Genomic DNA, 17,387 nt, shown 5'->3' on the forward strand with positions numbered 1-17,387 from the left:
TTATTGGAGAGATGGTTGATGATTGTAGATATGAATGGTGATTGGGTGTATGAGTGGTGGGGGGTCGGGGTAGGGGTGGGGGTGGGGGGAAGGAGATGTTTGATGGTGGTCTCACTGGATGAATGTTGCTGAGCTGCAGGATGAGTGACCAGGCGGGAATCAGCTGGACGGCGCTCCCGGGAAATCCATCCCCCGGGTAACGGGGTCGGAACACAAACACAGACCGCGACAACACCCGGACACACAGGGACGGACCGGCTTCCGGCGGAAGTCACGTCCAAAGGGAAGGAGCGGCAGAAAACTGAAAGGTGCAAAGTGAGAAAGCTGTCTCTGTGTAACACTGTGGTACAGTACCGGTGGGGACAGGTCTGTCACTGTATAACACTGGGGTACAGTACCGGTGGGGACAGGTCTGTCACTGTATCACACTGGGGTACAGTACTGGTGGGGACAGGTCTGTCCCTGTATAACACTGGGGTGCATTACTGGTGGGGACAGGTCTGTCACTGTATAACACTGGGGTACAGTACTGGTCGGGACAGGTCTGTCACTGTATAACACTGGGGTACAGTACCGGTGGGGACAGGTCTGTCACTGTATAACACTGGGGTACAGTACTGGTGGGGGCAGGTCTGTCTCTGTATAACACTGGGGTACAGTACTGGTGGGGGCAGGTCTGTCTCTGTATAACACTGGGGTACAGTACTGGTGGGGACAGGTCTGTCTCTGTATAACACTGGGGTGCATTACTGGTGGGGACAGGTCTGTCACTGTATAACACTGGGGTACAGTACTGGTGGGGGCAGGTCTGTCCCTGTATAACACTGGGGTGCATTACTGGTGGGGACAGGTCTGTCACTGTATAACACTGGGGTACAGTACTGGTGGGGGCAGGTCTGTCCCTGTATAACACTGGGGTACAGTACTGGTGGGGACGGGTCTGTCACTGTATAACACTGGGGTACAGTACTGGTGGGGACAGGTCTGTCTCTGTATAACACTGGGGTACAGTACTGGTGGGGACAGGTCTGTCTCTGTATAACACTGGGATACAGTACTGGTGGGGACAGGTCTGTCTCTGTATAACACTGGGATACAGTACTGGTGGGGACAGGTCTGTCTCTGTATAACACTGGGATACAGTACTGGTGGGGACAGGTCTGTCACTGTATAACACTGGGGTACAGTACTGGTGGGGACAGGTCTGTCTCTGTATAACACTGGGGTACAGTACTGGTGGGGACAGGTCTGTCTCTGTATAACACTGGGATACAGTACTGGTGGGGACAGGTCTGTCACTGTATAACACTGGGGTACAGTACCGGTGGGGACAGGTCTGTCACTGTATAACACTGGGGTACAGTACTGGTGGGGACAGGTCTGTCACTGTATAACACTGGGGTACAGTACTGGTGGGGACAGGTCTGTCACTGTATAACACTGGGGTACAGTACTGGTCGGGACAGGTCTGTCACTGTATAACACTGGGGTACAGTACCGGTGGGGACAGGTCTGTCACTGTATAACAGTGGGGGACAGTGCTGGTGGGGACAGGTCTGTCTCCGTATAACACTGGGGTACAGTACTGGTGGGGACAGGTCTGTCACTGTATAACACTGGGGTACAGTACTGGTCGGGACAGGTCTGTCACTGTATAACACTGGGGTACAGTACTGGTGGGGATAGGTCTGTCACTGTATAACACTGGTGTACAGTACTGGTGGGGACAGGTCTGTCAGTGTATAACACGGGTACAGTACTGGTGGGGACAGGTCTGTCACTGTATAACACTGGGGTACAGTACTGGTGGGGACAGGTCTGTCACTGTATAACACTGGGGTACAGTACTGGTGGGGACAGGTCTGTCTCTGTATAACACTGGGATACAGTACTGGTGGGGACAGGTCTGTCTCTGTATAACACTGGGGTACAGTACTGGTGGGGACAGGTCTGTCACTGTATAACACTGGGGTACAGTACTGGTGGGGACAGGTCTGTCACTGTATAACATGGGGACAGTGCTGGTGGGGACAGGTCTGTCTCTGTATAACACTGGGGTACAGTACTGGTGGGGACAGGTCTGTCACTGTATAACACTGGGGACAGTGCTGGTGGGGACAGGTCTGTCTCCGTATAACACTGGGGTACAGTACTGGTGGGGACAGGTCTGTCACTGTATAACACTGGGGTACAGTACTGGTGGGGACAGGTCTGTCACTGTATAACACTGGGGTACAGTACTGGTGGGGACAGGTCTGTCTCTGTATAACACTGGGGTACAGTACCGGTGGGGACAGGTCTGTCTCTGTATAACACTGGGGTACAGTGCTGGTGGGGACAGGTCTGTCTCTGTATAACACTGGGGTACAGTACCGGTGGGGACAGGTCTGTCTCTGTATAACACTGGGGTACAGTGCTGGTGGGGACAGGTCTGTCACTGTATAACACTGGGGTACAGTACTGGTGGGGACAGGTCTGTCTCTGTATAACACTGGGGTACAGTACCGGTGGGGACAGGTCTGTCTCTGTATAACACTGGGGTACAGTACTGGTGGGGACAGGTCTGTCACTGTATAACACTGGGGTACAGTACTGGTGGGGACAGGTCTGTCACTGTATAACACTGGGGTACAGTACTGGTGGGGACAGGTCTGTCTCTGTATAACACTGGGATACAGTACTGGTGGGGACAGGTCTGTCTCTGTATAACACTGGGGTACAGTACTGGTGGGGACAGGTCTGTCACTGTATAACACTGGGGTACAGTACCGGTGGGGACAGGTCTGTCACTGTATAACACTGGGGTACAGTACCGGTGGGGACAGGTCTGTCACTGTATAACACTGGGGTACAGTACTGGTGGGGACAGGTCTGTCACTGTATAACACTGGGGTACAGTACCGGTGGGGACAGGTCTGTCTCTGTATAACACTGGGGTACAGTACTGGTGGAGACAGGTCTGTCACTGTATAACACGGGTACAGTACCGGTGGGGACAGGTCTGTCACTGTATAACACTGGGGTACAGTACCGGTGGGGACGGGTCTGTCACTGTATAACACTGGGGTACAGTACTGGTGGGGACAGGTCTGTCACTGTATAACACTGGGGACAGTGCTGGTGGGGACAGGTCTGTCTCCGTATAACACTGGGGTACAGTACTGGTGGGGACAGGTCTGTCACTGTATAACACTGGGGTACAGTACTGGTGGGGACAGGTCTGTCACTGTATAACACTGGGGTACAGTACTGGTGGGGACAGGTCTGTCTCTGTATAACACTGGGGTACAGTACCGGTGGGGACAGGTCTGTCTCTGTATAACACTGGGGTACAGTGCTGGTGGGGACAGGTCTGTCTCTGTATAACACTGGGGTACAGTACCGGTGGGGACAGGTCTGTCTCTGTATAACACTGGGGTACAGTGCTGGTGGGGACAGGTCTGTCACTGTATAACACTGGGGTACAGTACTGGTGGGGACAGGTCTGTCTCTGTATAACACTGGGGTACAGTACCGGTGGGGACAGGTCTGTCTCTGTATAACACTGGGGTACAGTACTGGTGGGGACAGGTCTGTCACTGTATAACACTGGGGTACAGTACTGGTGGGGACAGGTCTGTCACTGTATAACACTGGGGTACAGTACTGGTGGGGACAGGTCTGTCTCTGTATAACACTGGGATACAGTACTGGTGGGGACAGGTCTGTCTCTGTATAACACTGGGGTACAGTACTGGTGGGGACAGGTCTGTCACTGTATAACACTGGGGTACAGTACCGGTGGGGACAGGTCTGTCACTGTATAACACTGGGGTACAGTACCGGTGGGGACAGGTCTGTCACTGTATAACACTGGGGTACAGTACTGGTGGGGACAGGTCTGTCACTGTATAACACTGGGGTACAGTACCGGTGGGGACAGGTCTGTCTCTGTATAACACTGGGGTACAGTACTGGTGGAGACAGGTCTGTCACTGTATAACACGGGTACAGTACCGGTGGGGACAGGTCTGTCACTGTATAACACTGGGGTACAGTACCGGTGGGGACGGGTCTGTCACTGTATAACACTGGGGTACAGTACCGGTGGGGACAGGTCTGTCTCTGTATAACACTGGGGTACAGTACTGGTGGGGACAGGTCTGTCACTGTATAACACTGGGGTACAGTACTGGTGGGGACAGGTCTGTCACAGTATAACACTGGGATACAGTACTGGTGGGGACAGGTCTGTCTCTGTATAACACTGGGGTACAGTACTGGTGGGGACAGGTCTATCACTGTATCACACTGGGGTACACTACCAGTGGGGACAGGTCTGTCACTGTATAACACTGGGGTACCGTACTGGTGGGGACAGGTCTGTCACTGTATAACACTGGGGTACAGTACTGGTGGGGACAGGTCTGTCACTGTATAACACTGGGGTACAGTACTGGTGGGGACAGGTCTGTCTCTGTATAACACTGGGATACAGTACTGGTGGGGACAGGTCTGTCCCTGTATAACACTGGGGTACATTACTGTTGGGGACAGGTCTGTCACTGTATAACACTGGGGTACAGTACTGGTGGGGACAGGTCTGTCACTGTATAACACTGAGGTACACTACCGGTGGGGACAGGTCTGTCACTGTATAACACTGTGATATAGTACTGGTGGGGACAGGTCTGTCACTGTATAACACTGGGGTACAGTACCGGCGGGGACAGGTCTGTCACTGTATAACACTGGGGTACAGTACTGGTGGGGACAGGTCTGTCACTGTATAACACTGGGGTACAATACTGGTGGGAACAGGTCTGTCACTGTATAACACTGGGATACAGTACTGGTGGGGACAGGTCTGTCCCTGTATAACACTGGGGCACAGTACCGGCGTACACAGGTCTGTCACTGTATAACACGGGTACAGTACCGGTGGGGACAGGTCTGTCCCTGTATAACACTGGGGTACAGTACTGGTGGGGACAGGTCTGTCACTGTATAACACTGGGGTACAGTAACGGCGGGGACAGGTCTGTCCCTGTATAACACTGGGGTACAGTACTGGTGGGGACAGGTCTGTCCCTGTATTACACTGGGGTACAGAACCGGTGGGGACAGGTCTGTCACTGTATAACACTGGGGTACAGTAACGGCGGGGACAGGTCTGTCCCTGTATAACACTGGGGTACAGTACTGGTGGGGACAGGTCTGTCCCTGTATTACACTGGGGTACAGAACCGGTGGGGACAGGTCTGTCACTGTATAACACTGGGGTACAGCACCGGCGTAGACAGGTCTGTCACTGTATAACACTGGGGTACAGTACTGGTGGGGACAGGTCTGTCACTGTATAACACTGGGGTACAGTACCGGTGGGGACAGGTCTGTCACTGTATAACACTGGGGTACAGTACCGGTGGGGACAGGTCTGTCACTATATAACACTGGGGTACAGTACCGGCGTAGACAGGTCTGTCACTGTATAACACTGGGGTACAGTACTGGTGGGGACAGGTCTGTCCCTGTATAACACTGGGGTACAGTACTGGTGGGGACAGGTCTGTCACTGTATCACACTGGGGTACAGTACCGGCGTAGACAGGTCTGTCACTGTATAACACTGGGGTACAGTACTGGTGGGGACAGGTCTGTCCCTGTATAACACTGGGGTACAGTACTGGTGGGGACAGGTCTGTCACTGTATCACACTGGGGTACAGTACCGGCGTAGACAGGTCTGTCACTGTATAACACTGGGGTACAGTACCGGTGGGGACAGGTCTGTCACTGTATCACACTGGGGTACAGTACCGGTGTAGACAGGTCTGTCACTGTATAACACTGGGATACAGTACCGGTGGGGACAGGTCTGTCACTGTATAACACTGGGGTACAGTACTGGTGTGGACAGGTCTGTCCCTGTATAACACTGGGGTACAGTAACGGCGGGGACAGGTCTGTCCCTGTATAACACTGGGGTACAGTACCGGTGGGGACAGGTCTGTCACTGTATAACACTGGGGTACAGTACCGGTGGGGACTGGTCTGTCCCTGTATAACACTGGGATACAGTACCGGTGGGGACAGGTCTGACACTGTATAACACTGGGGTACAGTACTGGTGGGGACGGGTCTGTCACTGTATAACACTGGGATACAGTACTGGTGGGGACGGGTCTGTCACTGTATAACACTGGGATACAGTACCGGTGCGGACAGGTCTGTCACTGTATAACACTGGGGTACAGTCCTGGTGGGGACAGCTCTGTCACTGTATAATACTGGGGAACAGTACTGGTGGGGACAGGTCTGTCACTGTATAACACTGGGGTACAGTACCGGTGGGGACAGGTCTGTCACTGTATAACACTGGGGTACAGTACTGGTGTGGACAGGTCTGTCCCTGTATAACACTGGGGTACAGTACTGATGGGGACAGGTCTGTCCCTGTATAACACTGGGGTACAGTACTGGTGGGGACAGGTCTGTCCCTGTATAACACTGGGGTACAGTACTGGTGGGGACAGGTCTGTCACTGTATAGCACTGGGGTACAGTACTGGTGGGGACAGGTCTGTCACTGTATAACACTGGGGTACAGTACTGGTGGGGGACAGGTCTGTCACTGTATCACACTGGGGTACAGTACCGGTGGGGACAGGTCTGTCACAGTATAACACTGGGGTACAGTACCGGTGGGGACAGGTCTGTCCCTGTATAACACTGGGTACAGTACTGGTGGGGACAGGTCTGTCCCTGTATAACACTGGGGTACAGTACTGGTGGGGACAGGTCTGTCCCTGTATAACACTGGGGTACAGTACTGGTGGGGACAGGTCTGTCACTGTATAACACTGGGGTACAGTACCGGTGGGGATAGGTCTGTCACTGTATAACACTGGGGTACAGTACTGGTGGGGACAGGTCTGTCACTGTATAACACTGGGGAACAGTACCGGTGGGGACAGGTCTGTCACTGTATAACACTGGGGTACAGTACCGGTGGGGACAGGTCTGTCCCTGTATAACACTGGGGTACAGTACTGGTGGGGACAGGTCTGTCCCTGTATAACACTGGGGTACAGTACTGGTGGGGACAGGTCTGTCACTGTATAACACTGGGGTACAGTACTGGTGGGGACAGGTCTGTCACTGTATAACACTGGTGTACAGTACTGGTGGGGACAGGTCTGTCACTGTATAGCACTGGGGTACAGTACTGGTGGGGACAGGTCTGTCACTGTATAACACTGGGGTACAGTACTGGTGGGGGACAGGTCTGTCACTGTATCACACTGGGGTACAGTACCCGTGGGGACAGGTCTGTCACTGTATAACACTGGGGTACAGTACCGGTGGGGACAGGTCTGTCCCTGTATAACACTCTGTACAGTACTGGTGGGGACAGGTCTGTCCCTGTATAACACTGGGGTACTGTACTGGTGGGGACAGGTCTGTCCCTGTATAACACTGGGGTACAATACTGGTGGGGACAGGTCTGTCACTGTATAACACTGGGGTACAGTACTGGTGGGGATAGGTCTGTCACTGTATAACACTGGGGTACAGTACCGATGGGGATAGGTCTGTCACTGTATAACACTGGGGTACAGTACTGGTGGGGACAGGTCTGTCCCTGTATAACACTGGGGTACAGTACCGGTGCGGATAGGTCTGTCACTGTATAACACTGGGGTGCAGTACCGGTGGGGACGGGTCTGTAACTGTATAACACTGGGGTACAGTACCGGTGGGGACAGGTCTGTCCCTGTATAACACTGGGATACAGTACCGGTGGGGACAGGTCTGTAACTGTATAACACTGGGGTACAATACCGGTGGGGACAGGTCTGACACTGTATAACTCTGGGGTACAGTACCGGTGTGGACAGGTCTGTCACTGAATAACACTGGGATACAGTACCGGTGGGGACAGGTCTGTCACTGTATAACACTGGGGTACAGTACTGGTGGGGACAGGTCTGTCACTGTATAACACTGGGGTACAGTACTGGTGGGGACAGGTCTGTCCCTGTATAACACTGGGGTACAGTACCGGTGTGGACAGGTCTGTCACTGTATAACACTGGGATACAGTACCGGTGGGGACAGGTCTGACACTGTATAACACTGGGGTACAGTACTGGTGGGGACGGGTCTGTCACTGTATAACACTGGGATACAGTACTGGTGGGGACGGGTCTGTCACTGTATAACACTGGGATACAGTACCGGTGCGGACAGGTCTGTCACTGTATAACACTGGGGTACAGTCCTGGTGGGGACAGCTCTGTCACTGTATAACACTGGGGAACAGTACTGGTGGGGACAGGTCTGTCACTGTATAACACTGGGGTACAGTACCGGTGCGGACAGGTCTGTCACTGTATCACACTGGGGGACAGTCCTGGTGGGGACAGGTCTGTCACTGTGTAACACTGGGGTACAGTACTGGTGGGGACAGGTCTGTCTCTGTATAACACTGGGGTATAGTACCGGTGGGGACAGGTCTGTCACTGTGTAACACTGGGGGACAGTACTGGTGGGGACAGGTCTGTCACTCTATAACACTGGGGTACAGTACCGGCGGGGACAGGTCTGTCACTGTATAACACTGGGATGCAGTACTGGTGGGGACGGGTCTGTCACTGTATAACACTGGGATACAGTACCGGTGCGGACAGGTCTGTCACTGTATAACACTGGGGTACGGTCGTGGTGGGGACAGGTCTGTCACTGTATAACACTGGGGTACACTACTGGTGGGGACAGGTCTGTCTCTGTATAACACTGGGGTATAGTACCGGTGGGGACGGGTCTGTCACTGTATAACACTGGGGTACTCTACCGGTGGGGACGGGTCTGTCACTGTATAACACTGGGGTACAGTGCTGGTGGGGACAGGTCTGTCACTGTATAACACTGGGGTACAGTACCGGTGGGGACAGGTCTGTCAGTGTATAACACTGGGGTACACTACTGGTGGGGACTGGTCTGTCACTGTATAACACTGGGGTACAGTACTGGTGGGGACGGGTCTGTCACTGTATAACACTGGGGTACAGTATTGGTGGGGAAAGGTCTGTCACTGTATAACACTGGGGTACAGTAGCGGTGGGGACAGGTCTGTCAGTGTATAACACTGGGGTACAGTACTGGTGGGGACGGGTCTGTCACTGTATAACACTGGGGTACACTACTGGTGGGGACGGGTCTGTCACTGTATAACACTGGGGTACACTACTGGTGGGGACGGGTCTGTCACTGTATAACACTGGGGTACGTTCGTGGTGGGGACAGGTCTGTCACTGTATAACACTGGGGTACACTACTGGTGGGGACAGGTCTGTCTCTGTATAACACTGGGGTATAGTACCGGTGGGGACGGGTCTGTCACTGTATAACACTGGGGTACTCTACCGGTGGGGACGGGTCTGTCACTGTATAACACTGGGGTACAGTGCTGGTGGGGACAGGTCTGTCACTGTATAACACTGGGGTACAGTACCGGTGGGGACAGGTCTGTCAGTGTATAACACTGGGGTACACTACTGGTGGGGACTGGTCTGTCACTGTATAACACTGGGGTACAGTACTGGTGGGGACGGGTCTGTCACTGTATAACACTGGGGTACAGTATTGGTGGGGAAAGGTCTGTCACTGTATAACACTGGGGTACAGTAGCGGTGGGGACAGGTCTGTCAGTGTATAACACTGGGGTACAGTACTGGTGGGGACGGGTCTGTCACTGTATAACACTGGGGTACACTACTGGTGGGGACGGGTCTGTCACTGTATAACACTGGGGTACAGTACTGGTGGGGACGGGTCTGTCACTGTATAACACTGGGGTACACTACTGGTGGGGACGGGTCTGTCACTGTATAACACGGGTACAGTACTGGTGGGGACAGGTCTGTCACTGTATAACACTGGGATACAGTACCGGTGGGGACAGGTCTGTCAGTGTATAACACTGGGGTACAGTACTGGTGGGGACGGGTCTGTCACTGTATAACACTGGGGTACACTACTGGTGGGGACGTGTCTGTCACTGTATAACACTGGGGTACACTACTGGTGGGGACGGGTCTGTCACTGTATAACACTGGGGTACAGTACTGGTGGGGGACGGGTCTGTCACTGTATAACACGGGTACAGTACTGGTGGGGACAGGTCTGTCACTGTATAACACTGGGATACAGTACTGGTGGGGACAGGTCTGTCAGTGTATAACACTGGGGTACACTACTGGTGGGGACTGGTCTGTCACTGCATAACACTGGGGTACAGTACTGGTGGGGACAGGTCTGTCACTGTATAACACTGGGGTACAGTACTGGTGGGGACAGGTCTGTCACTGTATAACACTGGGGTACAGTACTGGTGGGGACAGGTCTGTCACTGTATAACACTGGGGTTCAGTACTGGTGGGGACGGGTCTGTCACTGTATAACACTGGGGTACAGTACCGGTGGGGACAGGTCTGTCACTGTATAACACTGGGGTACAGTACCGGTGGGGACAGGTCTGTCAGTGTATAACACTGGGGTACAGTACTGGTGGGGACGGGTCTGTCACAGTATAACACTGGGGTACACTACTGGTGGCGACGGGTCTGTCACTGTATAACACTGGGGTACACTACTGGTGGGGACGGGTCTGTCACTGTCTCACACTGGGGTACAGTACTGGTGGGGACGGGTCTGTCACTGTATAACACTGGGGTACACTACTGGTGGGGACGGGTCTGTCACTGTATAACACGGGTACAGTACTGGTGGGGACAGGTCTGTCACTGTATAACACTGGGATACAGTACCGGTGGGGACAGGTCTGTCAGTGTATAACACTGGGGTACAGTACTGGTGGGGACGAGTCTGTCACTGTATAACACTGGGGTACACTACTGGTGGGGACGGGTCTGTCACTGTATAACACTGGGGTACACTACTGGTGGGGACGGGTCTGGCACTGTATAACACTGGGGTACAGTACTGGTGGGGACGGGTCTGTCACTGTATAACACTGGGGTACAATACTGGTTGGGACAGATCTGTCTGTGTATAGCACTGGGGTACAGTACTGGTGGGGACAGGTCTGTCTCTGTGTAACAGTGGCATACAGTACCGGTGGGAACAGGTCTGTCAATGTATAACACTCGGGTACAGTACCAGTGGGGACTGGTCTGTCACTGTATAACACTGGGGAACAGTACTGGTGGGGACAGGTCTGTCACTGTATAACACTGGGGTACAGTACTGGTAGGGACAGGTCTGTCACTGTATAACACTGGGGTACAGTACTGGTGGGGACATGTCTGTCACTGTATAACACTGGGGTACAGTTCTGGTGGGGACAGGTCTGTCACTGTATAACACTGGGGTACAGTACTGGTGGGGACAGGTCTGTCACTGCATAACACTGGGGTACAGTACCGGTGGGGACAGGTCTCTCTCTGTATAACACTGGGGTACAGTACTGGTGGGGACAGGTCTGTCTGTATAACACTGGTGTACAGTACCGGTGGGGACAGGTGTGTCATTGTTTTACACTGGGGTACAGTACCGGTGGGGACAGGTTTGTCTCTGTATAACACTGGGGTACAATACTGGTGGGGATAGGTCTGTCACTGTATAACATTGTGGTACAGTACTGATGGGGAAAGGTCTGTCTCTGTATAACACTGGGGTACAGTACTGGTGGGGACAGGTCTGTCACTGTATAACACTGGGGTACAGTACTGGTGGGGACAGGTCTGTCACTGTATAACACTGGGGTACAGTCCCGGTGGGGACAGGTCTGTCACTGTATAACCCTGGGGTACAGTACTGATGGGGACAGGTCTATCTCTGTATAACACTGGGGTACAGTACTTTTGGGGACAGGTCTGTCACTGTATAACACTGAGGTACTGTACCGGTGGGGACAGGTCTGTCTCTGTATAACACTGGGGTAGACTACTGGTCGGGATATGTCTGTCACTGTATAACACTGGGGTACAGTACTGGTTGGGCAGGTCTGTCTCCGTATAACACTGGGGTACAGTACTGGTGGGGACAGGTGTGACACTGTATAGCACTGGGGTACAGTACTGGTGGGGAAAGGTCTGTCCCTTTATTACACTGGGGTACAGTACTGGTGGGGAAAGGTCTGTCTCTGTATAACGCTGGGGTGCAGTACCAGTGGGGACAGGTCTGTCACTGTATAACACTGGGGTACAGTACCGGTGGGGACAGGTCTGTCACTGTATAACACTGGGGTACAGTACTGGTGGGGACAGGTCTGTCTCTTTATAACACTGGGGTACAGTACTGGTGGGGACAGGTCTGTCTCTGTATAACACTGGGGTACAGTACTGGTGGGGACAGGTGTGTCATTGTATAACACTGGGGTACAGTACTGGTAGGGACAGGTCTGTCACTGTATAACACTGGGGTACAGTACTGGTGGGGACAGATCTGTCAATGTATAACATTGTGGTACAGTACTGGTGGGGAAAGATCTGTCACTGTATAACACTGGGGTACAATACTGTTTGGGACCGGTCTGTCTGTGTATAGCACTGGGGTACAGTACTGGTGGGGACAGGTCTGTCTCTGTGTAACAGTGGCATACAGTACCGGTGGGAACAGGTCTGTCAATGTATAACACTAGGGTACAGTACCGGTGGGGACTGCTCTGTCACTGTATAACACTGGGGTACAGTACTGGTGGGGACAGGTCTGTCACTGTATAACACTGGGGTACAGTACTGCTAGGGACAGGTCTGTAACTGTATAACACTGGGGTACAGTACTGGTCGGGACATGTCTGTCACTGTATAACACTGGGGTACAGTTCTGGTGGGGACAGGTCTGTCACTGTATAACACTGGGGTACAGTACTGGTGGGGACAGGTCTGTCACTGCATAACACTGGGGTACAGTACCGGTGGGGACAGGTCTGTCACTGTACAGCACTGGGGTACAGTACTGGTGGGGACAGGTCTCTCTCTGTATAACACTGGGGTACAGTACTGGTGGGGACAGGTCTGTCTCTGTATAACACTGGGGTACAGTACCGGTGGGGACAGGTGTGTCATTGTATAACACTGGGATACAGTACCGGTGGGGACAGGTTTGTCTCTGTATAACACTGGGGCACAGTACTGGTGGGGATAGGTCTGTCACTGTATATCATTGTGGTACAGTATTGGTGGGGAAAGGTCTGTCTCTGTATAACACTGGGGTACAGTACCGGTGGGGACAGATCTGTCAATGTATAACATTGTGGTACAGTACTGATGGGGAAAGGTCTGTCACTGTATAACACTGGGGTACAGTACTGGTGGGGACAGGTCTGTCACTGTATAACACTGGGGTACAGTCCCGGTGGGGACATGTCTGTCACTGTATAACCCTGGGGTACAGTACTGATGGGGACAGGTCTATCTCTGTATAACACTGGGGTACAGTACTTTTGGGGACAGGTCTGTCACTGTATAACAGTGAGGTACTGTACCGGTGGGGACAGGTCTGTCTCTGTATAACACTGGGGTAGACTACTGGTCGGGATATGTCTGTCACTGTATAACACTGGGGTACAGTACTGGTGGGGCAGGTCTGTCTCCGTATAACACTGGGGTACAGTACTGGTGGGGACAGGTGTGACACTGTATAGCACTGGGGTACAGTACTGGTGGGGAAAGGTCTGTCTCTTTATTACACTGGGGTACAGTACTGGTGGGGAAAGGTCTGTCTCTGTATAACACTGGGGTGCAGTACCAGTGGGGACAGGTCTGTCACTGTATAACACTGGGGTACAGTACCGGTGGGGACAGGTCTGTCTCTGTATAACACTGGGGTAGACTACTGGTGTGGACAGGTGTGTCACTGTATAACACTGGGGTACAGTACTGGTGGGGCAGGTCTGTCTCCGTATAACACTGGGGTACAGTACTGGTGGGGACAGGTCTGTCACTGTATAACACTGGGGTACAGTGCCGGTGGGGACAGGTCTGTCACTGTATAACACTGGGGTACAGTTCCGGTTGGGACAGGTCTGTCACTGTATAACCCTGGGGGACAGTACTGATGGGGACAGGTCTATCTCTGTATAACACTGGGGTACAGTACTTTTGGGGACAGGTCTGTCACTGTATAACACTGGGGTACAATACTGGTTGGGACAGGTCTGTCTGTGTATAGCACTGGGGTACAGTACTGGTGGGGACAGGTCTGTCTCTGTGTAACAGTGGCATACAGTACCGGTGGGGACAGGTCTGTCAATGTATAACACTAGGGTACAGTACCGGTGGGGACTGGTCTGTCACTGTATAACACTGGGGTACAGTACTGGTGGGGACAGGTCTGTCACTGTATAACACTGGGGTACAGTACTGGTGGGGACAGGTCTGTCACTGTATAACACTGGGGTACAGTTCTGGTGGGGACAGGTCTGTCACTGTATAACACTGGGGTATCGTACTGGTGGGTACAGGTCTGTCACTGCATAACACTGGGGTACAGTACCGGTGGGGACAGGTCTGTCACTGTATAACACTGGGGTACAGTACTGGTGGGGACAGGTCTCTCTCTGTATAACACAGGGGTACAGTACCGGTGGGGACAGGTGTGTCATTGTATAACACTGGGGTACAGTACCGGTGGGGACAGGTTTGTCTCTGTATAACACTGGGGTACAGTACTGGTGGGGACAGATCTGTCACTGTATAACACTGGGGTACAATACTGGTTGGTACAGGTCTGTCTCTGTGTAACACTGGGGTACAGTACCGGTGGGGGCAGGTCTGTCACTGTATAACACTGGGGTACAGTACTGGTGGGGCAGGTCTGTCTCCGTTTTACACTGGGGTACAGTACTGGTGGGGACAGGTGTGACACACTGTATAGCACTGGGGTACAGTACTGGTGGGGAAAGGTCTGTCTCTTTATTACACTGGGGTACAGTACTGGTGGGGAAAGGTCTGTCTCTGTATAACACTGGGGTGCAGTACCAGTGGGGACAGGTCTGTCACTGTATAACACTGGGGTACAGTACCGGTGGGGACAGGTCTGTCTCTGTATAACACTGGGGTAGACTACTGGTGTGGACAGGTGTGTCACTGTATAACACTGGGGTACAGTACTGGTGGGGCAGGTCTGTCTCCGTATAACACTGGGGTACAGTACTGGTGGGGACAGGTCTGTCACTGTATAACACTGGGGTACAGTGCCGGTGGGGACAGGTCTGTCACTGTATAACACTGGGGTACAGTTCCGGTTGGGACAGGTCTGTCACTGTATAACCCTGGGGTACAGTACTGATGGGGACAGGTCTATCTCTGTATAACACTGGGGTACAGTACTTTTGGGGACAGGTCTGTCACTGTATAACAGTGAGGTACTGTACCGGTGGGGACAGGTCTGTCTCTGTATAACACTGGGGTAGACTACTGGTCGGGATATGTCTGTCACTGTATAACACTGGGGTACAGTACTGGTGGGGCAGGTCTGTCTCCGTATAACACTGGGGTACAGTACTGGTGGGGACAGGTGTGACACTGTATAGCACTGGGGTACAGTACTGGTGGGGAAAGGTCTGTCTCTTTATTACACTGGGGTACAGTACTGGTGGGGAAAGGTCTGTCTCTGTATAACACTGGGGTGCAGTACCAGTGGGGACAGGTCTGTCACTGTATAACACTGGGGTACAGTACCGGTGGGGACAGGTCTGTCTCTGTATAACACTGGGGTAGACTACTGGTGTGGACAGGTGTGTCACTGTATAACACTGGGGTACAGTACTGGTGGGGCAGGTCTGTCTCCGTATAACACTGGGGTACAGTACTGGTGGGGACAGGTCTGTCACTGTATAACACTGGGGTACAGTGCCGGTGGGGACAGGTCTGTCACTGTATAACACTGGGGTACAGTTCCGGTTGGGACAGGTCTGTCACTGTATAACCCTGGGGGACAGTACTGATGGGGACAGGTCTATCTCTGTATAACACTGGGGTACAGTACTTTTGGGGACAGGTCTGTCACTGTATAACACTGGGGTACAATACTGGTTGGGACAGGTCTGTCTGTGTATAGCACTGGGGTACAGTACTGGTGGGGACAGGTCTGTCTCTGTGTAACAGTGGCATACAGTACCGGTGGGGACAGGTCTGTCAATGTATAACACTAGGGTACAGTACCGGTGGGGACTGGTCTGTCACTGTATAACACTGGGGTACAGTACTGGTGGGGACAGGTCTGTCACTGTATAACACTGGGGTACAGTACTGGTGGGGACAGGTCTGTCACTGTATAACACTGGGGTACAGTTCTGGTGGGGACAGGTCTGTCACTGTATAACACTGGGGTATCGTACTGGTGGGTACAGGTCTGTCACTGCATAACACTGGGGTACAGTACCGGTGGGGACAGGTCTGTCACTGTATAACACTGGGGTACAGTACTGGTGGGGACAGGTCTCTCTCTGTATAACACAGGGGTACAGTACCGGTGGGGACAGGTGTGTCATTGTATAACACTGGGGTACAGTACCGGTGGGGACAGGTTTGTCTCTGTATAACACTGGGGTACAGTACTGGTGGGGACAGATCTGTCACTGTATAACACTGGGGTACAATACTGGTTGGTACAGGTCTGTCTCTGTGTAACACTGGGGTACAGTACCGGTGGGGGCAGGTCTGTCACTGTATAACACTGGGGTACAGTACTGGTGGGGCAGGTCTGTCTCCGTTTTACACTGGGGTACAGTACTGGTGGGGACAGGTGTGACACACTGTATAGCACTGGGGTACAGTACTGGTGGGGAAAGGTCTGTCTCTTTATTACACTGGGGTACAGTACTGGTGGGGAAAGGTCTGTCTCTGTATAACACTGGGGTGCAGTACCAGTGGGGACAGGTCTGTCACTGTATAACACTGGGGTACAGTACCGGTGGGGACAGGTCTGTCTCTGTATAACACTGGGGTAGACTACTGGTGTGGACAGGTGTGTCACTGTATAACACTGGGGTACAGTACTGGTGGGGCAGGTCTGTCTCCGTATAACACTGGGGTACAGTACTGGTGGGGACAGGTCTGTCACTGTATAACACTGGGGTACAGTGCCGGTGGGGACAGGTCTGTCACTGTATAACACTGGGGTACAGTTCCGGTTGGGACAGGTCTGTCACTGTATAACCCTGGGGTACAGTACTGATGGGGACAGGTCTATCTCTGTATAACACTGGGGTACAGTACTTTTGGGGACAGGTCTGTCAATGTAAAACACTGGGGTACAATACTGGTTGGGACAGGTCTGTCTGTGTATAGCACTGGGGTACAGTACTGGTGGGGACAGGTCTGTCAATGTATAACACTAGGGTACAGTACCGGTGGGGACTGGTCTGTCACTGTATAAC

General features: G+C 52.9%; 1 protein-coding gene across 2 annotated transcripts in view; it reads left to right on the top strand.

The window, feature by feature from the left end:
- Window positions 1-254: 254 nt before the first annotated feature.
- mrps33 (mitochondrial ribosomal protein S33) overlaps window positions 255-17,387 on the top strand; it is a 54,787-nt gene continuing 37,654 nt past the window's right edge. The window contains exon 1 of one of the 2 annotated variants that reach the window (XM_043708927.2): window positions 255-315. The gene's annotated coding sequence lies outside the window, so the exon portion shown is untranslated. The remainder of the gene's footprint in view (window positions 316-17,387) is intronic. The other variant, XM_043708926.2, reaches the window with a different exon arrangement.

Source organism: Chiloscyllium plagiosum, unplaced genomic scaffold, assembly GCF_037043375.1.
Source record: "Chiloscyllium plagiosum isolate Xiang-an unplaced genomic scaffold, Cpla_swu_hap1 HiC_scaffold_19, whole genome shotgun sequence".
In the NCBI taxonomy this organism is placed as follows: Eukaryota; Metazoa; Chordata; class Chondrichthyes; order Orectolobiformes; family Hemiscylliidae; genus Chiloscyllium; species Chiloscyllium plagiosum.